The sequence below is a fragment of the Diabrotica virgifera genome, chromosome 1 (genome assembly GCF_917563875.1).
Source record: "Diabrotica virgifera virgifera chromosome 1, PGI_DIABVI_V3a".
In the NCBI taxonomy this organism is placed as follows: Eukaryota; Metazoa; Arthropoda; class Insecta; order Coleoptera; family Chrysomelidae; genus Diabrotica; species Diabrotica virgifera.
The window spans coordinates 85,038,540-85,066,005 of record NC_065443.1 but is presented as its reverse complement, the minus strand read 5'-3'; the positions used below and the strand labels follow the sequence as shown (position 1 = coordinate 85,066,005).

Genomic DNA, 27,466 nt, shown 5'->3' with positions numbered 1-27,466 from the left:
TATATTAGAAAGTTTTTTTAAAAAATTTGTTTGTAGGTTTTTATAAGATCTATAAGACTCTTAATATTAAATCCTTTTAAAACCCTAAGTCGCAAAAAGAGGTGACTTTGAAAGGGTTGGTAAAGTTGGTTTTTGCATGTTATTACAAGTTCTAATTGTCTGTAGCTCACTCAATTTTTGTCGTAGAAAAAATTTTCGTAAACCAAGTTCTTAAGAATTAAACAAGCTACATTTTCATATCTAAACATTTTTTCGCATCTTTGATGCTAATCTTTCTATTCTGAAGAAAAGGCATGTACCAAACTACAAAAATTCGTTATTCGCTTTTAACTCCAGTTTTTTTAAAAACTAATTGTTTTAAGCCGGTCAAACTTCTGTAATCTTTTAAAAATACATAAATAAAACATACGGAATAAGGTCGATGACTAATTTTAATTAGGGTTGTAATTAGGGGGTTATTTCCGATAACTGTTTGACTGAAAAAATAGGGACTGACATTCTCTTCATTGTAAGTCACTTAATTTTTAAGCTACAGACTTTATTTTTTATTTTTGAAGATAGATCTTTTTAAACATTTAAAATTAGTTTCTATAAATTATCCTCGAAAAATGCATAGTTTTTCCGTCTTTTGAATTTGAAACTATAATATTTAGTATTTGACGAAGAAAAGCTAACATTTAATAAAGTACAGCTCGATTATTATTGATCTTGATTGATTACTATTGAAGAAAATTAAAAAAAAACACACTGTTTCTTTTTTAAAAGGTATATATTCGGTAAGTAAAGTTGTTTTGATAAAACAAAATTTTTTGAGTTATTAGCAGAAAACTGATTAGTAACATTGATTTTTTCGATATAAAACTAACACTTTCGATAACCAATAAATCGAAATCTATTAATTTTATCAAAAAAATGTATAAAACATTTTTTGTTTACAATTAATGTTTTTACCAACATTTGACGTCAAAATATAATAAAAAATTTCCACCCCCGAGATGGGTAAAAGCGTCTTTCGGCATCATATAGATTTTGATCCTTGGACTATCCACTACTTATTGTCAAATTTTCAAGCAAATCGATCCATTCTGTAAAAATTGCGAAGTGAAAAGTTTCAGTTCCTGGACTAATTATACTTTTGGAGCTCTATAACTTCTGAACGGCTTAACTGATTTTGATCAATAAACATGAGTTTGAAACGTATTGACAAGCAGTATCTGATGCATCCAAGATCAAGTATGATAACTGAACGTATTACAGGAATTATTGAGCTTGAAAACCCGTTTTCCCATAAGAAATATATTTGATCATATTTATGAAGCCTATAACTTAAAAATTCGAATTTTTTCAGATATAAGGTATACAGCCGTTAGACGCGACTAGAGACCTCCTACAAACGCTTTTAAGTTTAGTCCATTTACTCACGGTTCTTGCTCCGAATATTAAAAAAAACCCTTGGATTGAAATGAAATTTGGCATACACATAGCTTACATGTCAAAGAAAAAAAATGTTGTGCTGATGTGTGCTTGTGTCCTGGGGGTGAGTACCACCCCTTCTCGGAGGTAAAAAAATATACGTTCAAAATAAGTCCAGAAGTGAATAAACTGAGTAATTCTAAGAAACACAGCCGATACAAGTGGAAAGAGGCATACGTCAAGGAGACTCATTGAGCCCGCTGCTGTTGAACCTCATCATGAATGAAATTATTTATAAAGTCAAAAAAGTATAGGGTACATAATGGGTGAAGAAATTATCTCTATAGTATGCTATGCATACGATGCCATACTTATTGCAGAGAGTGAAGATGACCTTCAGAGACTTTTATATCAGTTTAATGTAATAGCAAGAGAGTTCAACATGATAATATCACCAAATAAAACAAAATGTATGGTAATCTCTAAAGATCCAATAAGGTGCAAGCTGGAAGTGGACAGCAAAATAATCTAGCAAGAAAGAAGTATCAGCTACCTGGGAGTGCTAATGCACAGTTATGGAGACACAGAAGCGGCCCAACAAGTAAACAAAGCCAACAGAATAGCAGTATATCTTAAACACACTATCTGGCGCAACACACATCTACGAACAGAAATAAAGGACAACATCTATATGAGTAGTTACACCATTTATGCCTTACACTGCGGAAACACGACCTGACACCACAAGGACAAAAAGACTGATGGAAACGTGTTAAATGAAAATAGTCCGAGATATCACAGGAAAATCATTATGGGATAGACAACAACGTATCACATACCTCAGGCAAAGCTGTAATATAGAGAATATAAATGACTGGACACTGAAAAGAAAAAAAGAATGGTATAGCCATATAAGCAGAATGGGAGAAGGAAGACTAGTAAAGATAGCACGAGATAGATCACCAAACGGCCGAAGGAGTATAGGAAGGCCAAGGAATAGATGGAGTGACAACCTGGATATCTGATGAGGAGGCATCCGAAGATGGAACAGGCGCGAGCTTATTAAGGAAGCAGGAAGAAGAAGACTTAGGAGTTTGCAATAACCACAAACCGAAACTTAGTCTTCGTGGAGCCACTCCTCGCATCAGTCCAAATGAAATTTGCACTATTTGTAATAGTAAAGAATTTGGTACAATCGAACACCTTTTATTTAATTGTCCAATTTATCCATCAATCAAACCTGAAAGTGAGGACTGTTTATCCAGTTTAAACATTTTTTTTCTTTCTCTTGACAATCCAAACCCTAATTCAGCTAAAGCAATTTTTAATTTTATCTCGAATTCAAGTCATCTTCATTCTGTATTGTAGATTTTATCATTTTATAGTTTTGTTCTTTATTTCTTTTTGGATTTAAGATATTTACACGTTTAGTGTTTAATTGTACTACTGTTGCTATGTAACTCTGTTAAGCAGTAAAGTAAAAAAAAAGTTGCCATTAAATCATTGTATAATGTAAACAACTCAATTTACATCCCACGTGTTGGGAAGGTCAATAACTTACCTAAGGGCATTATTCTGTTCAATGTGTATCCATCCTAAAGAGTTTTATTTAAGTATGCACTTTTAATGCAACTATATAATATTTAAAGGGTTTTTACCCTAATATTTCTTTGGTGGCTCAGCTGGCATCCAACCTGTTTTAACACTGATGATGATTTTTCTATAAAATCGAAAATGTTCTGTGATGTAGTCCTTAAAGGGATTTTTATTAAAAAATTTTATACCTTTTACAAAGGATTTTTTTCCAATTAAAAAAACTATCTTCCGCAAAGAAAGGTGTAAAAAGCGTGTCCTCTCCCACAATTTTCATCTAAGAATCAGGACCTGCCCAGATAAATCTAAAATATGTTGGGTGATAGAAATCTAATTTTATATTTTTAATTTTTTTAAAAGTTGTGAAATTGGCACGTTGACATGTTTTGCCTAATATATTAAGGTTAAGTACATGGGTTATTCTACTATTAGACCAAGGCGCATCTGTAAAAATATTAGTACATTTGGACGTTGAGAGGTGACTCAACGTCACAGAAATTGCTTAAAAATATCTCAAATAATAATGTTTGATTTATCTTCCCTCTCAAAAAGGTCCGGAATATTGTTTAAATAATCAAAATGTCAAAAAATTAAGGAAAAATTCGATTTTTTTCTTTGTTTTTTGATTATAACTTTAGAAGTATTCATTTCCGAGAAAAGTTGTACTGACATAAAAGTTGTGTAATTAAATTTCCTACAATATATAATTGGTTAAGAATTTAAAAAATAGTCACCCTTGTTGCAAAATAGCAATAATTGCGAAAAAACCATACAAAAACAAGTATTCGCATTTTACGTTTTTCAACCATTTATGCTTTGAATTTTCAACCATTTATGCTACACTTAGGACCTTCATATTCCACCCAGAAAAACTTTATGATACAGTAAAACAGTACTGTAAATTTCACTAAGATCGGTTCAATAGATTTTGCAAAATAAATTTTGCAATCCAGAATTCGCAAAAAAATTCATTTTTCAAAATGTTACAGGACTAAAAATAAATCAGATAGCAAGTTGAAATTTTTTTGCGTATAGAAGTGTACTGTACCTTTCATTTGCAATTTGCAAAATTAAAATCGATTAACTACCACGGCGTCAGGAATTTTTTAAATAAACATTAATTATTGGTGTTACGCGCAGGACAGCGGATAGTTTGCTCTGATTAAGCATTCCAATGACCTTTGATAATGATTGATACATTTTAATTTTTATTACATTTCGATATAAGTAAATAAATTTGTTTATTGCAAAATAAAAACACAACTCTATCTTTTGAAATAATTTTAACAAAAACTTTCTTTGTTCATATATATTTTAACTTAGAGAATAAAACTTTATTATTTTTAAACGTATGCAATTGTTTAAATAATATTTCACAAACAATAATACAATTAGTTTGATTTTTGTGGAATTAAAATATTAAAATACAACAAAATATAGAGCAAGAAAATAATATATTAGATAAAGATTGGAAGAAATTTTGGTGGAAATCAACTTGTGTGAATCGAACACCGCTGTCTCGCGTAGCACCAAAAATTAATGTTTATTTAAAAAATTTCCTGATGCCCGCCGTGGTAATTAATCGATTTTAATTTTGCAAATTGCAAAGGAAAGGTACAGTACACTTCTATAAGCAAAAAAAATTCAACTTACTATCTGCTTTATTTTCAGTCCTGCAACATTTAAAAAAAATTGAATTTTTTTTGCGAAAGCTGTATTGCAAAATTTATTTTGCAAAATTTATTAAACCGATCTTAATGAAATTTACAGTGTTGTTTTACTATATCATAAAGTTTTTCTGGGTAAAATATGAAGGTCCTAAGTGTAGCGTAAATGATTGAAAAACGTAAAATGCGAATACTTGTTTTTGTATGGTTTTTTTCGCCATTATTGCTATTTTGCAACAAGGGTGACTATTTTTGAACGCTTTTCTTTACTTCAATAGTTTGCATCAAATCTTTAGACGTTAATTTGACTGGCTTTTCTTCAATGCGAAGGAATGAACATTTGCAGACATATGCATTCGCGGGAACAATACACGAATAGTCAATAACAAGAAATGTTTATGTTTATTAATTGTTTAAATAAATAAAACTATTTTAATGAAAATGCTTAAATTTTCTTGTTTTTACAATGTAGAAACTTGAAACTTTTACGGACTGCAGCTAATGATATGAACTATACGCTCTGAGCTTCGCTGGTGTCGCTCCTAGCGGTTACTAATTCAACTTTTACCGGTAATTTTTAAATTTATTATTTAATTGTTATCGCTTAATATTTACAACGCAAAAAAGTAATTAAATTGTAATCGATTTTTTTAAGATTTTTCTAATCATTTTGACGTTCTATTGATAAAATATCAATTTCTTACTTCGGATACTTTGACAATAATCGTGTAGATGGCGCTAAGATTATAATAGATTATTTATAATTAGATATTACGGAACATTAAAAAAACTTAAATTCAGTATTTAAAACGTAAGTATATTTAAGGTAAAAATATATACCACAGCTTTGACCAACTAATATTGTTTATAATTAATGTTTTTAATTTTAATTTTAAATTAATCACTTTGACATTTATGTCAAATTTCCAGTAAACGTTTACAAACTTGTCACTACTGGCGTTCGCGAATTTGTAAATATCCCCTCTACGTACGAGCTCACAGCGTATAACATAATTTCACTTTTTACGCTAATTGTTTACGTTATGCTTCATAAATAAACAATAAAGTTTCAAATTTTGAACGATCATATATTTGTTTATACAGTGCTAGTCAAAAGTCCGTACCCCCCTCTTATCTTTTGAATGGTTATACCTAGAATAGTAAAATTTGGAGAGAGGAAATAAACGGACGTAAGCTTCTTAACTAGTTATGACAGGTGGCGTAATAGTGACAGATGACGTTACAGAGACATTGTGACCGATAATTTTAAATGGGACCTTATAGCAAGTGATACCTCGTTTGAAAGGTATTCAAAATACCTATTCAGTCATACTATTTTTTTTGGGTTTAAATTGATTTTGATTTTGGTGAATAAATTAAATAAGTAAATAATATTGTAGTTTCGCATTTAATTAATAAAAATTCCAATGTCCGCCTATGGTTTTTTGTCAAAAAGTTGACGTTTTTTAATTCTCTAGTAGTTTTTACGTCAACGTTAACCTTTTTGACAAGTACTCATAGACGGACATTTGAATTTTTATTAATTAAATGCGAAACTACAATTTTATATTTATTTCATTTATTCATCAAAATTAGCTTAAACTCAAACCAAATTAGTATGACTGAATAGGTATTTTCAATACCTTTTAAACGAGGTATCACTTGCCATAAAGTGCCATTTAAAATTATCTGTCACAGGGGCGCTGTAAAGTCATCTGTCACTATTACGTCACCTGTCATAACTAGTTAAGAAGCTTACGTCCGTTTATTTCCTCTCACCAAATTTCACTATTATAGGTATAACCTGTCAAAAGATACGAGGGGGGTACGGACTTTTCACTAGCACTGTATATAAATCGGCGTTTATTCGTGTCAAATTTCAATACGATACAAAACAAAACTTCAACCAAAACTGGAATTCAAAAAATTCGTGTTTTTATCGTAGTCTTAGAAAAACCACCGGTAGAGACGTTTTGTGCTACAATTAACATTAGAATTCGTTTTGTCGTATTAATTAATTAAAAGCTTTTCTTTAGTTCAATCGTTTGGGTCAAATCTTTGGACGTTAATTTGACTGCCTTTTCATCAATGCAAATGATTAAAACTTTGCAGACATATGCATTCGCGGGAACAATACAAGAATAGTCAATATTTTTTTTTGTTTATTGTTTAAATAAAAAAACTATTTTAACGGAAAATGCTTAAATTCTCTTGTTTTTTTCAATGAAGAAACTTGAAACTTTTACAGATTGTAGCTAATTATATGAACTATACATGATTTCACTTTTTACGTTAATTGTTTACGTTATGCTTCATAAATAAACAATAAAGTTTCAAACTTTTTGCCGATTCCGACTACTTTTCATGTTTGTACATCATATGTTTTATACATATTTTAATAAACATGACGATATATTTTAATGTTTGAAAAGTGTAAGACTAAAAAGTAAAAAATAAAAAAATAGGAAAAAAATATTTTAAGAAACGCTTTTCTTTAGTTACGAGTGACTAAAATTAAACATATTATAAAAAAATCAACTAAAAAGCAAAAAATAAAAAAAATTGAAAAAATTGAAAAAGCGTGGTGGTTTAAATTTTTTTTATTTTTTACTTTTTAGTTGATTTTTTTATAACATGTTTAATTTTAGTCACCCGTAACTAAAGAAAAGCGTTTCTTAAAAATATTTTTTTCATATTTTTTTATTTAAATTTTTAACCAATTCTGTATTATATGAAATTTAATTACGCAACTTTTATGTCAGTACAACTTTTCTCAGAAATGAATAGTTTTAAAGTTACAATCAAAAAACCAATAGAAAAAATCGAATTTTTCCTTCATATTTTGACATTTTGATTATTTAAACAATGTTCCGGACCATTTTGAGTGGGAGGATAACTCAAATATTATTATTTGAGTTATTTTCAAGCAATTTCTGTAAAAAAATTTGAGTCACCTCTCAACGTCCATCTCAAAATAGATGCGCCCTGGACTATATGCTGAATTCTTTTTTCTAGAGCAATTTTCAAAGTCAGTGGTAGGCAAATGGTATTATTTTTTAGACTATATTTCAATCAGATTTAGCTGTACCTACTAAATATTACATTTTGCTATTATCTTCCTCTTTGAATAAAACAAGTTAATTTTATAAAAATGAGATAATTTTTTACCATTAAAACTATTTTGACATAAAAGGTGAGGAATCAAATCTTGCCATCACTTGTATCAAATTAGCAAGGTATAGATATTTATTTTGCTTTTTAGGTGACATTTCATTTACCAACTATATTTTTTCAACTACAGTTCCATTCATTGATCGTTTTTATGTTGACGAATAAAACCCAATAAAATGAAACCATTCAAATGCCAATAAACTACACCTACTGTTCTGAGAAAGTAAAAGCTGTGATTGAGGAATTTTCAAGGGTATATTGTAATGGATATTTTCATAAGGGATTGATTATTTCGATCTAAAAATAAAGACACTGAACCATATGAGTTGATTCATGTATATTTGTGGAGAAGAATTTATTGGTTGTTGCCAAAACATATAAATTTTAAAGCTGTTTCTTTTATAGCATTGTAGTTTTTTTTTTTGAAATTTTAATCTGGATCTATTTTATATTGATGCGATGGTGAATGCTTTTGATATTTATATGATTAAACGATTCTATTAGGTCCTAATTTAGTTTCTCACTTTTTTAGTAGGCATCGTAGTTAAAAAATATATAGGGTGAGGCAGATAAAGGGCCCATTAGAAATATCTCGAGAGCTAATGGCAGCAGAATCATGAAAATTAGAATGACGGGGTTTTAAAGGGTGATCTATTTAATGAAAATATTTTCATTTATTTGCTACTTTCGGTTATACCGGAAGTTGCTTATAACTCGTTTTTATAAATGGGACACCCCGTATATTTTTACATTTTTGAATTCTCTTCGATGTCTTCTTTCTTAAAATATGAGATTTTGTAATGTTATATATATAGGGTGGTTTAAAAGATAATTACGTTTTTTATTAATTTCGTAGCAACTTTCACACCCTGCAGAATTGTAGCAGTTTGACATCAAAAACTCTATTTATATTCAAATGATTTTTAATATAGTCTACTATTGTTAAAAATTATTAGTGCAGGTAAATGTTGAATTTTAGTATACAGGGTTGGTCGAAACTCGGAATGAGTATTTTCTGAATTTTCCTAAATGGAACACCTGTATTTTAGTATTGTAATGAAATGATCTTTTATGGTACTTTATTATTTCTTAAGCATTCCCTATACGTAACTGCTTTAATTTGCGGTTAATTTTTAATCGCCCCAACAATCTTAACTACTAAGACTACAAGACTACAAGACTACAAGACTACTTACTACTTAAAGACTAAGGGTTACTACTCGTTACAGCATTAAGGAGTACAGTCATTTTGTGCTTGATATCGGCCCAGTCTTAATCTAGGGAATTCCATCCGAATTATCTTGCAACGGATAGTACTTAGGTATTTTGATAACTCAACCATTATTGGTAATTTTAAGGATCAGTCTAGATTAATATGTATTTATTTCCAAAGAATTATTTGCGATTGAATATTTTCACGGCCAACCTAATAAAATTTCACGTATTTTTTGGTGCAATTAATGTGGCTTAAATCACCAATAAGTCACAAATTAAAGCAGTTGGGTATAGGGAATGCTTAAGAAATAAAAAAGTGCCGTAAAATATCATTTCATTACAATATTAAAATACAGGGTGTTCTATTTAAGAAAACTCAGAAAATACTCATTCTGAGTTTCGACCAACCCTGTATACTAAAATTAAAAATTTAGTAATACTAACAATTCTTAACAATAGTAGACTATATTAAAAATCATTTGAACATAAACGGAATTATTGATGTCAAACTACTACAATTCTACAGGGTGTGAAAGTGCTACGAAATTAATAAAGAAACGTAATTATCTTTTAAACTGCCATATATAACATTACAACACCTTTTTATTTTAAGAACGAAGACATCGAGGAGAATCCAAAAATGTAAAAATATACAGGGCGTTCCATTAAAAAAAAACGAAGTTATAAGCAACTTCCGGTATAAGCGGAAGTAGGAAATAAATGAAAATATTTTCATTAAATAGATCACCCTTCAAAACCCCGTCATTCCAATTTTCATGATTCTGCTGCCTTTATTTCTCGAGATATTTCTAATAGACCATTTATTTGCCTCACCCTGTATACCGTAAGCGTCACGCTAGTAGACACCGTCCCAATTTCTAGGCGTGGACTAATCATAGATGGGCTAATCCGCCGCGTTCTCACCTTTTTTGTTTGACTGTGACTTTTTTGTTTGTCATGTCATGTGACTGTCATAAAACTATTCAAAATAATTGTTTATACCTACATACAAAAAATACATTAAAATACTACTGTTACTCTTCTTTAAAAAAACTTTATTCAAACACCAAAAATATTACAATACTTTATAACTTTTACAACTTAAATACAATGACAACTATAAACTTCAAATACAGCTGATCTATAATAATCTGTCACACTGGCGAAGCGTCCATGTAACCATTGTTACCATTGGTAACAGTTAAAATTTGTAAATAAATATTTTATGACTACTATGAAATAATTCCATTTATATTTTTTAAAAATAGAAATATTTATTATACTGTGCCCTTACCGTGCGCCGCGCCGTTTACCACTTCTGTGAGTGGCAACGATAGTAGGATCTTTGACTGGATCGTCTCTGAAAATTTTGCGGGGACGATGGCTCTGAAACCGCGTATTGATGTTACCAAATTTTAATTTGGTGACGCTAGGTAGGGCCGGTGTCTATCGGGACAGAAAATACCGACCGTAAGAATATCAGACTTAATAAATGCAATTTTAATTATTATTATAATTATAGGTAATAATTATAATTCCATTTATGAAGTCTGTTATTCTTTGGGCCGGTATTTTCTCGATTAAACTCCGGTTAGTTAACCGTACCGGCCCTTTGGATTCGATTATTGCATAATATGCACTAGACGTTTCACGTAAATTGTCAAGGTCAAGACAGCAAATTAGTTACCATTCCAATCCAGAGATGTCGCTGTCAGTCAATTCTCTTGTCATATTTAACAACTGACAGTTGACAATTAAATTAATTTGTTATTTACTTTTTATTTTGCAGTTTGTGGCTTAAATATTTTATTATAGTGGTGTTACGTTTTTAATTAGATTTAATCACAATTTTAATCAATTGTATTAACCTCCTCTCCGTTTTTGTGAGTAGAATTTTTAGTTTACATTGATCATCCCGTGTTGTGTATCTCCACATTTAAAAAAACAATTTAATAGATCCTGAAACAGTTTATTCCAATATACAAGTGTGTCATCAACATTTCGGGCCTATATATTTTTGGAAGTTTGTGAAAGATTATAAGGTATTTATCTAAACAATCATCCTACAAGATTATTTCAAAAATTTTCATTCAACTCAATATTACACATCAGTGCTTTCACGTGACACATGGCAGTAGTGTTTATAGCATTTTGAAAACAAATTGGAATATTTGAAGTTTTCAGTAAAACATTGAATAAAACATTGAATTGTCTTTCTGTTGTTTTAATTTCCTGCGAAATTTCATCAAAAATCCCGCAAAATTTATAATTTGAACTTCCCACGTAACTAAAATTTGTCAATTTAGTTCCCATTCCAATCAAGAGATGGCGTTAATTCGATCCGAAAGATTAACATGGCCGTGAAACGTCTATGAGTATGTATGGTTTGTGATAATATGCATTATTAATTATTAGTTTATAACTTGTAACTGTACTTGCTTATTATACAGAAAATTTTTTGCTCAATTAGAAATCCAATGAAATCAATTAATTTGTGGTCATCTGATTGAATACAACCAATAAAACCAACATTATACTGAAAACAGATCCCATGGGCTGTTTTCACTCAATCATGTAGCTATGGATATTTACCTACATTTCGTTTCATTTCGATTTTGACATTTCAAATATTCAATATTTCAAAATGTCACGATTTTGTTGTAATACTGATGAGAATATTAATGAAATTATCGAATCAAATATACTAAAGAATACTGTTTACAGTAAAAAATTTGTATGGAAAGCGTTTATGGACTTTTGCAATGATAGAAAATATGAATTAGATGGAAATCGGACGGTGGAAGAATTGGCGTCGATTTTAAAGGATTGGGCTGTGAACATGAGAAGAAAAGATGGTACAGAGTTTAAAGAAGCTACTGTCAAAACCATGTGGAACCCAACAAGTAAGCTTTTACAATCCCAACTCAATAAAACCGTACTTGAACATTGACGAAGAACATCATAATAAAATTATTAACAGCATGCGTAGTGGAAATACATCTTCATCAGTTATAGAAACTAACATGTCTGGATCTTCATTAAATTTTTCTAATTGTTCCTTTGTTAATTGCACATTTAAATAAATTGTTTCTGCTCTGTATTTTTTTTTTCATAACCAGCAAAAAATTTTCTATCCGAATAACCCTCGAACATTGATAAATGCTCAAAAATGTTTAACAACTTTCTCAAGCTTGTTGCTTACAGGCAACAGACCTCCGCCTACGCCGTCGGTCTGTTTCCAAGCAACAAGCTTTCGAAATCTGTTATAAAATTTTTTCGAACAATTATCAATGTCCTTGGGTTATTACTACATCACGCTGTGAGCTTCGCTGGTGTCGCTCCTAGCGGATACTAATTCAACTTTTACTGGTAATTTTTAAATTTATTATTTAATTGTTATCGCTTAATATTTACAACGCAAAAAAGTAATTAAATTGTAATTGATTTTTTTTAAGATTTTTCTAATCATTTTGACGTTCTATTGATAAAATATCAATTTCTTACTTCGGATACTTTGACAATAATCGTGTATTTTAACTATTTAGAATGGGAAATAAGCCACAATATTATTAAAAAATGATTTTTATTATTAACGTTTCGACGCCCAAATCGGGTGCCGTTGTCAAAATACAAAATACTATTAATATAAACAAAAATGTTGTTGCTTAGTAAAAAAATTCTTCTAATAATTTATTTAATTTGACTCCACTGTATGGTGGAGATATGTAGATGATGTGTTTTCAATATGGCCTCATAGATCAGAATTGTTGGATACATTCCTGAATATTATAAACGATCAAGAAGAGACAATAAAATTTACAATGGAAAAGGAATATAATAACACCCTGCCTTTCCTCGATGTTTTAGTCTTAAAGAAGGATACTGGATATGAGACTCAAGTGTATAGAAAACCAACACATACCAACAGATATCTCAATTACAAATCAAATCACAACATCAACGTTAAAAAGGGAATCATAAAATCCTTATATGATAGAGCCAAAATTACTTGTTCTAACGAAAATTCCTTTTTAGAAGAAAAACAATTCTTAACATCTGTTTTATTAAAAAATGATTATCCTTTATCGTTTATAAATAAGGAATTGTCAAGATTGGATCGAATGGAACAGAACAACATAGAACGGGATCCTACAACATTCACAAGAAATAATACGAGGAAAATATCAATACCATACATAAAAGGAATATCCGAGAAACTTAAAACAATAGGAAATAAATTCAACATTTCAACAACATTCAAAACAACCAACACATTGAGATCTATTCTATCTAAAACTAAACCTAACAATGAACAAGAAAGGACAAAGAATTGTATTTATAAAATACCTTGTGAATGCGAACAGTTTTATATAGGTGAAACATCAAGACCATTAAACGTTAGAATAAGTGAACATCAATCTTATATTAAAAATAGAGAATTTGATAGATCTCAAATATGTCAACACGCATGGGATAATGAACATAGAGTTCAATGGAGAGATTCAAGTATAGTCCTGAAAGAAACAGATAGTAAAAAGAGAAAAATCAAAGAAGCAGCTCTAATTATGCTAAACGAAACCAATTGTGTCGCAAATTCCTCGGTGGAATGCAGTAGGATGTGGATACCCATACTGAAAGAGGAAGTCAATAGAAAGAAAATACCACAATTAGTAAGTCAATAGTCGAGTTAGTACATATTTTATATTTTAGTATTACTTATATACCCATGTATTATTGATATTATTTATAATTTAAACAAAATTATAGTAAAGTCAGAATTTGGTATTAATTTTGAGAGTAAATTAAATGTAAGACCAAATACTTACGATGTCGGGATAGTATCACGAGGTTTTTCCTGGTTTTCCCTCGTGATTTACTATGAGATCTCTAACGCGAGAATTTTAATGTCACCGTTACATGTGCATGTGGTTGTCTTTTTAAAGACAGATCACATGCTATGATTTTTTTTTTTTTTTTTTTTTTTTTTGTGACGGATATTCTTGAGTTGGGGTTGATTTCATGTAATCGAATGAACTATCTTTCAGTAAAGTCGTCCCAGGAACGCAACTCATAAATATTGGCAATATCATTTTAAAGTCTTCTACTTTAAAATGTATCATATGTATCTGAATTGCCGATATAAATGAGTCAAATTAAATAAATTATTAGAAGAATTTTTTTACTAAGCAACAACATTTTTGTTTATATTAATAGTATTTTGTATTTTGACAACGGCACCCGATTTGGGCGTCGAAACGTTAATAATAAAAATCATTTTTTAATAATATTGTGGCTTATTTCCCATTCTAAATAGTTAAAATTGTAAAAATGCCACAAGAAAATAGCTTCAGAACAACAATAATCGTGTAGATGGCGCTAAGATTATAATAGATTATTTATAATTAGATATTACGGAACATTAAAAAAACTTAAATTCAGTATTTAAAACGTAAGTATATTTAAGGTAAAAATATATACCACAGCTTTGACCAACTAATATTGTTTATAATTAATGTTTTTAATTTTAATTTTAAATTAATCACTTTGACATTTATGTCAAATTTCCGGTAAACGTTTACAAACTTGTCACTACTGGCGTTCGCGAATTTGTAAATATCCCCTCTACGTACGAGCTCACAGCGTATACCTTTTTATCCAATATAAATCATATTAATCGATTTTAATTACTTGTCGAAATATATTAATTAACAACAACATTATTATAATATGACATATAATAATATTGATTATACAGTACATTGTAGTGTATAATCAATAAAATAAAAATTATTTAATATTTTATGCTAAAAATGACAAATGAATGTACTGATTAGTATACAAGGGCTGATCATTGTTGATTAGCGTTCGAACAACCGGCCCTAATAATTATACAATTTGGATTTTTTAATAAAGTATAAAGGTGATATAATACATATTTTACCTAAAAACAACAAATATGTTTTTAGTTTGTAGATACTTTATATAATTTCTTAAATTTTTAATTTTTTAATTTTATTTCATCTACTTTTATAATAGACCTGGATCGCGCGTACCAAAAAAAAGTTGATTAATAGCAAGCTGAAAATTCACGGTGTCTAGTCGAACAAACTTTGATGTATGGGAACACTGTATATATAAAAATATTTATAAAATACTTTATACATATAGATAATATATAATATATCTGGTATATATTTAATATCTGGTTTTGGTAACACTTTAGAAAAAGTCACGCGTCGCCACTGATCTGTCAACTTTCTATGTTTATATTGGTTTCCATACATTTTCTGACGTTCTATAAGATTGTATAACCTAGTTTTATTAGGTTATACACATATGTCTTTTCAAAAATTGACATACTTGGCTTGAACTTTGTAGACCGCACCGCAGACTACAGGAAGTACAGCTTAGCAGTACCTAGACACCATTCTACAACCTATCGCTCGTCCGTTTGCTAGTGCGGCTAGTCAAAACTTCCACCTCGTGCATAATAATGCTCGTCCACACGTCTCATGCGCAGTGACAGACTGGCTTAGCAACGACTGTATTGATGTGTTGCCTTGGCCAGCACAATCCCCCGATCTGAATCCCACCGACCATGTATAGGACATGCTTCAGTGAAGAATTACTCCACATATGTTATATACAAAACCGTTTTCTTTCCGAGAGCGTCTGATAAAAGAATGGGCAAACGTACCACAACCAGAGAACAACGACCACATCGTGGTCGTTGTTCGCTGCCTCAACTGGATATCACCAATCTGCATCTGTCTATCTGACAGATGCAGAGCCGTAATAATTACACTTTTATAAAAAATAACTTTTTATAATAAAACGTTTTCATTATTTATAGGACCCAATATAAAATTATAAACTATTTTGTTGTTTCAATTTCTGCCATAAAAGAATGTTGTAATCGTAATCGACTAGTTTAGAGGCATATTTTCTCTACAGGATTTAAACTCCATATAAACCAAAGAACATATTTAAAATGGTATATTTAATATGTATACAGAGTGGGCCAAACAAAAGTATCCACCTCGATATTTGGCAGTATTTATTATATTTAAAAAAAAAATAAAAAAACAGGTCAATTTTTGATCCAAGGGGACACATTTTTACGGTACATACAAACATCTGTGATTTGTCAACTCCCTCCCTTCCACTTCCCCCACCCCGTATTTTGAAATAGGGAATAGGGGTCGTGTGATAGCTCATTTGAAAGGTTATTCAATTCTCTATTCAGTAATATCAACATTGAGATAAACATTTATACAGGGTGTCCAAGAAAAATTATTTTAAATTTAATTAATTGACACAAAAAGAAGAATGTATGTAATTTATTTAACTTAAGAAACATTCTACTGCTGACAAAAAACATAAAAAAATGTTTATTTGATAAATTAACATTGTTTGTTGCTTAAATTCAATATTCAATTTACCTAGAGGCAGAGGGTGGAAGCTTGAACCTTGAAATTGAGCGAAAAACAGTGTTTATTTATCAAAAAACATTTTTTTCTGTTTTGTGACAACAGTAGAATGTATTTTGAATTAAATAAATTACATACATTCTTCTTTTTGTGTCAATTAATCAAATTCAAAATAATTTTTCTTAGGCACCCTGTATAAATGTTTATGTCAATGTTGATATCAATGAATAGAGAATTGAATAACCTTTCAAATGAGCTATCACACGAACCCTATTCCCTATTTAAAAATAAGTGGTGGGGGAAGTGGAAGGGAGGGAGTTGACAAATGACAGATGTTTGTACCGTAAAAATGTGTCCCCCTTAGATCAAAAATTGACCTGTTTTTTATTTTCTTAAAATCTAATAAATACTGTCAAATATCGAGGTGGATACGTTTGTTTGGCCCACTCTGTATATAATAATTAACTTATAAAATATGAACTTAGTATATTAATTTTTAATTATTTATTTAAAAAATTAAAAAAAGATACGCAACAGCCGGGTTTCGAACTCGGGAGCTCTCGATCTGCAGTCTAATGCTCTACCACTGAGCCACCATCAATTTGTAATTATCGATTTGTTGACGTACTCTAAAATGGAATCTAAATGTCATTGCATTAGTCACATTTTTAAAATAGTTTGAAATTAAAAAAATCGATTTATCCATAATGAAAAACATCTGTAAAAACAACAAGCCTTATAGCAGAACACCCGTTGAAAGGCTGCCGAAAAGGAGGAAAGACAATGTACAGTCAACAACAACTGAAACAGAATAAGAGGTAGACAAACAGGAGTAATTATTCTAGTCGCACGAAGAAGAATATTTATCCATATAATAGCAGTTAAATATTGCATTGTTAGCAAGTTCTGAGCTATTCTGAACATTTCAGGTGCCTAGGTAGCCTAGAACTCCTGTTTAAAATCGATTACAAAATTTGTGGAGACAGTGACAAAGACGAAGCCAAGTATATAAAAACGTTTTAATAAATCAGGGTGGACGTCACACTTATATTTTATGAGAACCAATTTTTTTTAATTGTACTTTTCTTTATTTTTGTATATAATTTCAACAATTTTTTTTGTATATTAAATACTACTATAAAAAAATAATCACTACAAACCGATTACATATGTATTATGTATCCAAAATAATTAAAGAAGAAATTACGTCTCTTTCTAAAAATATACCTAGACTTTTCCGATGTTTTCCGAATATTTATGATTTACGATTAAACGATTCTATGTATAAGGTCCTAATTTAGTTTCTTAGAAATTTTTATCTCGAACTATTTTGTATTGTGGTTTATGGCCATTGCGAATGCTTTTGATACACAACATTTTGCATTGTGTCCGGGATGACGTTAGGAGAAAACTCTACAGTAGAAAAATGGGTAGAAATGCATCAAAATCAGTATATTAAAAGCCAGCTTTTGTTACTTCGAGGTTTTTGGGGTTGCTGAACATGAATATGACATCAGAACTGATCCTCGGAGCACCTAGTGCCCAGGGTGACTGATATTCAAGGCCCGGGCAGCAAGTGCTCTAGAGGTCGGTTCTGATAGTGTATTCGTGTTCAGCGACTACAAAAAACCCGAGTAATCTGATTGCATCAATTATTTAGTGCTGAAAACCCTCGAAACTTCAGAAGATGACGTGCCTTAGCAGTGACTCTGGGCACCACATGCTCCGGGGGGCGGTTCTGATAGGGTATTGATGTTAATAACCTAAGAGCTAGTGAACCCTCCGACTAACGGTCTTCCTGTAAGGCTAGAAATTTGTATAGTGATAATTCATAGCACACCAAGGCTAAAAACCATGACCTGGCAGGCATCAGCCCTGCACATGTATTTACCATGTGAATCGAAAAGTGCATAGTTTAGGGGGAAAATAAACTTTTTCCTGTAAAGTTTAAATTTAAGTATGTGTTTGAGTAAGTCATTTAGAAGAAATGTGTACAATGACAGGCGATTCCGAACAACTAGCATAAGACCTTGCCAGGCGAGGGGAAAGATTAGGGGTTTTTCCTAAAATTATTTTTTTGCATCTAACAAAGTTTTCTTAGGTTTTTTGAATCATTCCAAACAGAAAAGGTTTTTAGTGACTTTTCTCTTAGGTTAATAGTTTTTGTTAAAAATTTTGAAAATTGCGAAATCGGCTATTTTTAACCCTAAATCGGACATTTAACTAAAAATTTCAATGTTGCCAAGGTAGGTAGATATTCTTTAAACATTGATTGATGAAATCTCAAAGAGTTTTTTGCAATAAAATATCGAAAACCCCTTTGTTTTTTAATTGCTAATCAAGCGGGCGCGACACTGTAGTATGAGGACGTTTGAGTTTGCATAAATTCATTATCTCGAGAATGAGCAAATTTGAAGAGAAATCCTCAGACAGGTCGATTTTTATTTTAAAATCAGGACTTTTTGGCATATACAGCGTGTCTACTTAAGTTGGAAACATATGGGAAACTTTTTTATTATTAATTTTACGAAAAAAGTTATTCTTCATAAAAAGTTCTGCATGCTCTAGAACCTAAGATTCAATCATTAAATATCAAATTTTATCAATATTATACGAGGTATGTCAAAAAATATGAATTTCGTTCAAGGGTAAAGTACATTTATTTTTCTGAATATCGAAAATTCTTATTATGAAAAGTTGTTTGCAATTAAAATCTAAGATCAAATATACATTTATATGCTTCTAATTAAAAAAAAATATATTTTCCAAACTTTTCTCTTTATGGATACTTAACTTCGTTTTTATTTATTGCACATAAGATAACTCTTTTATTAACCCGTGTTGAGCTGCCCCCCCCCCCCCCCACTTGCAAAAATTAAAAAACAAATAGCCCTGATTTATGAGCTATTTATGAGCTCTCATATTCCGCAAACTAAAAATTTTGAGCTCGTTCCACTGAGCAGGAATTTAATACCCTAGTGGGGGGGGGTTAGTCAGCCCCCCCCCACTACTTAAAAATAGGAATATTGAATCGGTTTTTGCGGCAGAATTACGAGCTATTTATGAGCTCTTGAAATTATATAGTTTCGATTTTTGAGCTCATCCCCTTCACCCCCAAACAGCCCTTTAATTGATTTAACTTAAGAGAAAGATGCTGGGAAAACTTAAAATATATCGTATTGCGGATATAATTCATATAGCTTATATACTCTAAGAATAAACTATTAAATCAAGAGCATTTCGATTATTGAGCTACAACCCCTTCGCAAGAAAACCACCCTATCTTCCCGGCTTAAGAGAAAGTTGTACTTAAAATGCATTAAACTAATTATTTGGCGACTACATATCATTTAATAATTTATAAGCTTCCAAATTACGCGCATTTAGATCAGTAGATTGCAATTTATTTTGTATAGTGCAGTCACTGAAGGTAAAAATCAACGATTACCTTCAATTTCGGTGAACCTTCATCGATTTTCACGAAAATTGGTCAGAAGTTAGAGGATACGTCAAGAAACAAAGGTGACAAGGTACCACCTTGCGCCTTTACCCTGAGGGTGGATACCGCCCCTTCTCGGGGGTGAAAATTATTTTATAAAAAATAAATGCACAAATCAATAAAAGAACAAATTAAAAGCAAAATTTATTATATAAAGTTAATAAAATAAGTCAATACTTTTTAAGTTATTAAAGATCAAAGATTTTAATTATTTGTGAAAAAAATGCATGTTTTGAAAAGGTTTTTTGTAAATCACTGAAAAACTTTAAGTTTTTACAAAAAAGTTAATAGTAGTTTAATTCGTATAGCTTATATTCTAAGAATAAACTCTTAAATCACGCGTCTTTCGATTATAGAGCTACAACCCCTTCGCAAGAAAACGACCCCATATTCCCGGCTTAAGAGAGAGTTGTTCTTAAAATAATTTAAATTAATTATTTGGCGACTACATATCGTTTAATAATTCATGAGCTTGCAAAATATACGCATCTCAATTATTGAATTGCCATTTTCTTTCTATAGTGCAGTCACTGAAGGTAAAAATCAACTAGTACCTTCGATTTCGGTAAATCTCAATTTATTTTCACGAATTGACAATAACAACTTGGGGTTTTAGCCTGGGGTATATGTCACCCCTTCTCGGGAGTGAAAATTACTTTATTAAAAATAACCCCACAAATCGAGAGAGGGACAAATTGTAAGCAAAATTTGTTATATAATGTGATTAAAATAAATCAATACTTTTTGAGTAATTAAAGATCAAATATTTTAATTTTTGGAATGAAAATGCATGCTTTAGAGCGATTTTTCATAAATGCCTCAAAAACTGTAAGTTTTTACAAAAAAGTTTTCATCACTAAAATTGAAGCTAATAAAAAATATAATAAATTGCTTACTTGAAAAACCCTTTAATGTTAATTTAAAGTAAGTTATTGGTAATTAAATGTATATTTTTTCCGCGACTGTTAAAATCTAAGGGTTCGAGCTTAAATAACGGGAAAGAGATGCATTTTATAACACTTAGGTACTAAATACTTGTCAAAGTACTTAGAAATACCTATGAAAAATAAGATGCAGAAAAAGTTGATAGTATCAAAATCCGCTCACCAATTTTCGTGAAAATGAATGGAGATTTACCGAAATCGAAGGTACTAGTTGATTTTTACCTTCAGTGACTGCACTATAGAAAGAAAATGGCAATTCAATAATTGAGATGCGTATATTTTGCAAGCTCATAAATTATTAAACGATATGTAGTCGCCAAATAATTAATTTAAATTATTTTAAGAACAACTCTCTCTTAAGCCGGGAATATGGGGTGGTTTTCTTGCGAAGGGGTTGTAGCTCTATAATCGAAAGACGCGTGATTTAAGAGTTTATTCTTAGAATATAAGCTATACGAATTAAACTACTATTAACTTTTTTGTAAAAACTTAAAGTTTTTCAATGATTTACAAAAAACCTTTTCAAAACATGCATTTTTTTCACAAATAATTAAAATCTTTGATCTTTAATAACTTAAAAAGTATTGACTTATTTTATTAACTTTATATAATAAATTTTGCTTTTAATTTGTTCTTTTATTGATTTGTGCATTTATTTTTTATAAAATAATTTTCACCTCCGAGAAGGGGCGGTATCCACCCTCAGGGTAAAGGCGCAAGGTGGTACCATGTCACCTTTGTTTCTTGACGTATCCTCTAACCACTGACCAATTTTCGTGAAAATCGATGAAGGTTCACCGAAATTGAAGGTAATCGTTGATTTTTACCTTCAGTGACTGCACTATACAAAATAAATTGCAATTTACTGATCTAAATGCGCGTAATTTGGAAGCTTATAAATTATTAAATGATATGTAGTCGCCAAATAATTAGTTTAACGCATTTTAAATACAACTTTCTCTTAAGCCGGGAAGATAGGGTGGTTTTCTGGCGAAGGGGTTGTAGCTCAATAATCGAAATGCTCTTGATTTAATAGTTTATTCTTAGAGTATATAAGCTATAGGAATTATATTCGCAATACGATATATTTTAAGTTTTCTCAGCATCTTTCTCTTAAGTTAAATCAATTAAAGGGTTGTTTGGGGGTGAAGGGGATGAGCTCAAAAATCGAAACTATATAATTTCAAGAGCTCATAAATAGCTCGTAATTCTGCCGCAAAAACCGATTCAATATTCCTATTTTTAAGTAGTGGGGGGGGGCTGACTCAGCCCCCCCCCACTAGGGTATTAAATTCCTGCTCAGTGGAACGAGCTCAAAATTTTTAGTTTGCGGAATATGAGAGCTCATAAATAGCTCATAAATCAGGGCTATTTGTTTTTTAATTTTTGCAAGTGGGGGGGGGGCCAGCTCAACACGGGTCTTTTATTATTACTTTTACGAAAAGAGGTATTTTCTATAAAAATCTCTGTATGTCCCAAGCCCTAAGATGCAATCATCAAATATCACATTTTATTAATTTTATACGAGGTATGTCAAAAAATATGAATTTCACTCAGGAGTAAAGTACCTTTATTTGTCACAATATTGAAAATTGTTATTACAAAAAGTTGTTTAGAATTAAAAACATTGTTTCAATATGAAATTACATCCTTCTATTTGAAATATTGTGAAATATAAAGGTACAAACTATACTCATGAGCGAAATTCATATTTTTTTACTCACCTCATAGAGAGTGACGTAACAAAGGCGATAAATTATGACGACATTATAGATGATTTTTCCAAAGAAAAATCAAGAAAGAAATCTGATGTGATCGAACTGGAATGACAATTTTTATGTATTCTTATTTAACTAAAAAAAAACTGCTTGCAATTTTGTTTTCGCAAAAATGGTAGGTACATGCTTGAAGGGTGGCTACTGGCTACTAGAGAATTGCCTAGGACGTCAAATGACCTAAACGCGGCCCTGTATCTACCGTATTAAAAAATACATACTACATATTAGCTATTACTATTGCATACAGTGGCGAAAATGAGTTAAGGAACAAGGAAAAGTTTTAGAACAATATTAACATTTCCTTTATTGGACAATTAAATACTTAATAAATATGTCAACTTTGTCTCTGTTTAACTTATCTTTACGCATTTGTTTGGGTTTGCGTCAACTTGGGAAATTTGACTGACGTTTATATTTTTAAATCGTAAAAATTAACATGTGACAGTCGAGTCGACAATGTGTACTCGACGACGCCGACGTCTGTCTACAAGATAACATTTTGCAATAATTCTCGTTAATGTCGTTAATAATTTTCTTCAATAAGAATACATTATGTTCTATGAAATGCAATTGGTTATATTTTTATATTTTGTAAACGAAAATATGACGAAATGTTTTGATTTGTTGTTTAACATAAAAAAAAATAAAAAATTGTACATATAGGCAGGCACAGATACAGTAGTCCACAAAATTAACGGAAGAGTTTGTTTAGGAACTACAGTAAGGTCTCGTTTTATGCGGTAGATACGTTCTAGATTCCAGAGAAAAGCGCATAAAAAAATCGCATAAAAAAAGACTTTACTTGTATTGAAAAAGTAGGAATACGTTCCGTAGTTTTCTAAAATCACATAAAATGGTGGACGTTCGTCCACCGAAACCGCATAAAAAAACTTTTTTTTTGATTTTTGAAGGTGGTGAACCTTACGGAAAAATCTGGAAAAAATTAGAAATGTAGTGTTTGATAAAATACATACGATCAAAAAAAATTAGACCTGCAACCATCCCCAAAAAACAGTTATAGGCTTTTTTCCGACAAAAATTTTTTTTTGTGGTTATGTACACTTAATCTACGGGTCCATAAAAAAACATGTTTTGCCAAGGCCTCAACTATGCGTGTGCGTTTTTTGAAATTTTAAAATTGATTGCATCCCCCCTTAACAAAAAATAAAAACGAAAAATGAAGTTTTTGATGGTGGGGGAAGGGAGAAGGGTGTGGTGGGTTAAAATTACGCTGAATCTTATTTGTTAATCATATAGAACTTAAAAAAAAATGAAAAAAAAATTGAATTCTGGTAGTGAGTGGGGGTACCTAACTTTTGAATTATTTATCCCGTTCGTAAGTGGAAAGTTTGGTGCGCCGTTGTCGAGGCATGTGCCACTAAAAAGTGACAGCACAGTGCTCATAGGTTTTCTTTGAGGTTCTGCTATTTAAGTTAGACTTATCGTGCCTAAAATGATTAGCAAATTTCACATATAGCGGCTCTTAGTGATCTAATGAAAAATAAAACTTTACACGACACACTTGAAACGTTTCAATCCAAAAACCAAAATGTGCTGCTTTTATTTTTATACCTCAACTTGGAATCTTATTATTACCGCAAAATTGTAAACTCACAACTTATAAAACGAAACACCACTTATTTTTAAAACGATTATCGGTAAACAATCCACAACTCGCAATGATGGAATGATGAATGATGTACAAATGGACATGTGGCATTCTTACGGCAGCAGCATCTTAAATAAAAATTAAGGTAAAATTTCTTAAAAAAATTATAGTGAAATTTGTGCACCCCATAAAATTTTTATGGGGGTTTTGCTCCCTTAAACCCCCCCAAATGTTTGTGTACGTTCCAATTAAACTATTATTGTGGTACCATTAGGTAAACACAGTGTTTTTAAAACTTTTTTGCCTTTTAGGCTTTTTTTGATAAGTCACCTATTATCGAGATGTGGCTTCTTCTTCAAAATATACCTAAAAATGTAAATTATAAATAAATTTTCAGATTATTAACAGATATGTATATCATAGGTCCTTAACCATATACAAATATGTGGTGGATTCGACAAATATTCAAAATATCTCGATAAAAACTGGCTTATCGAAAAAGTACTAAGAGGCAAAAAAGTTTTAAAAACATTGTGTTTAACTAATGGTGCCACAATAATAATTTAATTGGAACGTACACAAAAGTTTGGGGGGGTTTAAGGGAGCAAAACCCCCATAAAAATTTTATGGGGTACACAAATTTTACTTTAATTTTTATTTAAGATGCTGCTGCCGTAAGAATGCCACATGTCCATTTTCAATGAAAAATCTCTACGAGTTTTCGATATATGAAAAAAAAAATTATTTTCATTTTGTAACTTCAAAGAGCTGTAACTTTTTTTGTGTGCACTATTGTATATAGGTAAGTGAGGTTCAGTCAACCTATTTTTGACCCCAGAATCTGTGGTATAATTTATGACCAATCTTTTCGGGACACCCTGTATATGTAGCGCATTACATATACTTAAAATTTAGTTTTTTTCAGAAATCAAGACATTTTTCAATTATTTTTACAATCTTTAGCCAATGATATTTGCAGGGGCGTAACAGAGGCCCCCGCAGCGTGAAGCTTGCGGGGGGGCCCCAATCGCTTAGGGGCCCATCTGGTCATCTGATATTATGTAAAAATCTGTCATTGTTATATTATTATACGTTGTGTGTTTAAAATTAAAAACGTAAAATTTCTAAATAGACGTATTTGCCAAGTTGAAATCATCTCATAATATTTAGAAACTTAATCCCTTCCGGCCTTTTTATGGTAAAGACAATAAAAACTATAATGCTTTGTACATGACTATTGAAAGATTTGAGAATTGCAATTTGCCGAAATGGGTTTTCTCTTAATCTTTACCTACGTCTAGTATTTAGATACAATTATTCAGAGGCGTAACAGTTGCCCCCGCAGCATGAAGCCCCAATATGTCAAGGGCCCCATCTTGTTGTCTAATATATGTAAAAATGTGTTTCTATATTATTTGCATACATACGTTTTTTAAGCAGTGCAGTATTGAAAATAAAGTTGTCCATCCGAATTAATAAAATTGTAGATAATATATTTGCTGATAGTAGATAGTGCAAGAAGAAAGTTGTTCATCTCATAGAATAATACTAATGTAATCATGTAGTAATTTTTGTTCTATTTTATTCTATACCAATTAAGATGAAAAATGTAAGTCGTCATAAACAATTCATGAATACATTCATGATCAGCGTCACGACGGACGTATTTGCTTGACAATTTGGATTTAGGTTCTAGTTACACTCCACTTCAAAGTTGGATTTATGCTGTTGGTTGCTTTTACTTTGGGGGGTGACACCCCTCCTTGGGGCGGAAAACATACGTTTAAAATAAGTCCGGAAATGTATAAATTGACTAATTATAAGCAACTTTTGTTCTTCTATAGAGTTTCTTTATCTATGCTAATACTTTTCAAGTCATTTGCGAGTGAAAATGTTTATTTTTCAAAAAAAACACGTTTTCAGACGGGTTTTTCGCAAATAACTCAAAAATAAGTATTTATCAAATTAAATATTAGATATCGAAAAAATATTTGTAGCAAAATGTAGCTTATAAGATTCAGAAACTGGTGTACTTATTCATGAAGTCTATCGACACAATAAAAGCACAGTTGAAGCTCATGAAAAATTATTCTTATTTGTCCAATTCCAAATCCAATATTTCAACCTGCAATAACCAAAAAATGAAGCAATTTTCGGGAAAAACTCTTAAAACTTTTTTTAAATGTTTCAAAAAAAAGCTTTATTTTTATTTTTTATAAAAGTTTCTAGCACCAAAACTATACGAGTTACGCTCAAAATAAAGTAGTTGGCCCCTTTTTGGTAAAAAAATCTTGAAAATCTGCTCCTATCTCGCACCCCAAATAAAATTTATCATTAGCGCTTTACCATTTCGGTACTTTAAATATTTATTGCTATATGATCTGTAAGTTTGACCGGTTCGAAATTCTTATTTTTGAAAAAAAATTAAAAAATTTTTTATTTTGGAAAAATGCCTTTTTTTTCAAAATAACTTAAAAAGTATTATAGTGATACCAAAAATCTCAAAGAGTAAAGAAATGTAGGTAGGTCTTGCTTTTATAAATATTTTGGCTTTATTTTGTTTTTCTGTAAGACAAAAATTGGTTAAGACATGGCTGTTTAAAATTTGCATATACTCGTGATTAGTGACTCGTTCAAGCCCTTAAACTAGAACCCATTTAAAAATAAGCACTTTGAACCGGTGAAACTTACAGGTCGTATAAAAAGGTTAGGTAATTTGTAAAGCGATAATGATTAGTTTCATTTGTGGCGCTAAATAGGGGGAGATTTTCACAATTTTTTACCAAAAAATGGGATTAACTGTATTTTGAGCGTAACTGGCTTAGTTTTGATGCTAGAAACTTTTGTAAAAAATAAAGCTTATTTTAAACTCTTTAAAAAAGTTCTAATGAGTTTCCCCGAACAATATTTCATTTTTTGGTTATTCCACGTTGAAATATTCGATTTGGAATTTGACGAATAAGAAAATCTTTTCATGAGCTACAAGTTTTCTTTATTGAGTCGATAGACTTCTTTTTTGTTTCACTTTTTTTATAAGCTAAATACATTTTTGCTAACAATATTCTTTTCGATCGAATACTTACTCTTTGAACTATTTGCGAAAAATCGCCTAAAAACGTGTTTTTTTTGTTCAACAATAAATATTTT

General features: G+C 30.6%; 1 protein-coding gene across 1 annotated transcript in view; it reads left to right on the top strand.

The window, feature by feature from the left end:
* LOC114335725 (solute carrier family 2, facilitated glucose transporter member 1) overlaps positions 1 to 27,466 on the top strand; it is a 508,422-nt gene that overhangs the window by 18,338 nt on the left and 462,618 nt on the right. The gene's annotated exons all lie outside the window — the stretch shown is intronic.